Source organism: Trichechus manatus, unplaced genomic scaffold (genome assembly GCF_000243295.1).
Source record: "Trichechus manatus latirostris isolate Lorelei unplaced genomic scaffold, TriManLat1.0 scaffold00259, whole genome shotgun sequence".
In the NCBI taxonomy this organism is placed as follows: Eukaryota; Metazoa; Chordata; class Mammalia; order Sirenia; family Trichechidae; genus Trichechus; species Trichechus manatus.
Window position 1 is genome coordinate 2,509,272 of NW_004444195.1, and position 1,752 is coordinate 2,511,023.

A 1,752-nucleotide genomic window follows, 5' to 3' on the forward strand; every position below is an offset into this window, starting at 1 on the left:
GTTAAAGATTAAGATGATAGTGGATTTTATTGTCTTATTCCTAACTTTACTGGGAATGACTCTAATGCTTCTCTATCTTTGGGCTAAAATAGATATATTTTAAGATATTATAGAAGTGTCCATCTTTGTCTAAATTGTTGAGAAGTATGCAATAACTCTCTGATCAGCAATGAACATAAAAGTATGATTTTTTCCTCCACAGATTCATTAATATTTGTAAACGATTTTAATATATTTCCTAATATTGAACCATCTTTGCATTTCTATAATAAATTTCTTTTTTTTCATAATGTATTAATCTTCAATATAGTAGTGGAGTTAGTGTTCTAATATTTTATTTAAGTGGGGTTGCTGAAATCGGACTGTAGTTTTATTTTTTTTCTATCATTTCCAGATTAAAAAATAATTTTTAAGTTCACTTTACTAAAAAGCTAGTATTGGCTGTTCTTTAAATATTTGGTAGAGTACTTCTGGAAAATCTTCTGATCCCAGTGAGGATTTTGAGGGTGGTAGTTATTTACTACTTTCCCTAGATATTTCTTTTCTGCATTCTGACATCTGTATTCATATCTCCTTATCTCATTATTTCTTCCCTGATATTTTGAATTTGTATTTTTTGCTCTTCCTTCTTAGAAGCAATTTTTTTTTTTTAAATTTTTGGAAGAATGTTTGCTCATTTTTTTTTTTTTTTCTGTTTTGAGCAACATTGATTCTGTTAAGTGTTGGCTGCTGTTGCTGTTTTTTAATCTTTTTATACATTTTGCTTCTTTCCAAAAAATTTTTAGTCTTTCTATGGATGAGGTGTATAATGGTTAAGGTTGTGTGCCAAGTTGGCTGGGCCATGATTTTCAGTGGTTTGACAGTTATGTAATGATGTATTTATCTTCCACTTTTCAATATCATGTAATCCCTTTCATGATGTGATCTGACGTGATTAATTAATCAGTTGTAAGGGGAGTTGCCTCAGGGGTGTGGCCTACATCCAACATATATGGATGTTCTGGCAAAGCTCGCTGGCTTTTTCTTGCTCTCGATCCTGTATCCGGCTCATCTTCATCTGACCTCCAGTTCTTGGGACTTGAGCTAGCCACCTGCTGTATTGTATGCTGATCTTGGGATTCATAGGCCTCTGCAGCTTATGAGCCAGCAGCCTGCCATTTTACCTGCCGATCTTGGATTCATCAGACTCTGCAGACCGTGAGCCAGCAGTGAGATCCCAGCCTAACACAAGGTGGTAGTTCCTTTTTTGCTACTCACTTTTGAATAAATTAGATTTTCCTGGACCAGCTATTTACAGGACATGCTATGTATCAGTGAGGAATAACACTGCTTAACCTTCCAGGATTCCTAAACTAGGGCTTTTGTCCTCCTTGCTGTCTCAGGGGCAGTGTTTAACTCACCTCTATATTCTATAGTCTGAACCACAACCAGGATGGTTTTTACCACTAGCCCTGTCATCACCAAGCCTCACAACAACCTCAGTAAAGAAGAAACAAAACCCAAGCCCCATGAGGTGAATCCTTGTACTTCAAGACATGCATGTATCTCTTGTGGAGTTTTTGGATGTCTGCTTGCCATGTAGGATTTTGATCTTAGAAATTAACAAAGAGATACTCAGGTTTGTCATGCATAAATTAATTTAGTTCATTGCAAGGTAGTCATGGCACAACATGTGAGTAAGAACCTACAACATTCATTTAGAAGTGGAAAATCAGAATTAACAATTGCAATTAGAATGTCATTCAATGGTTA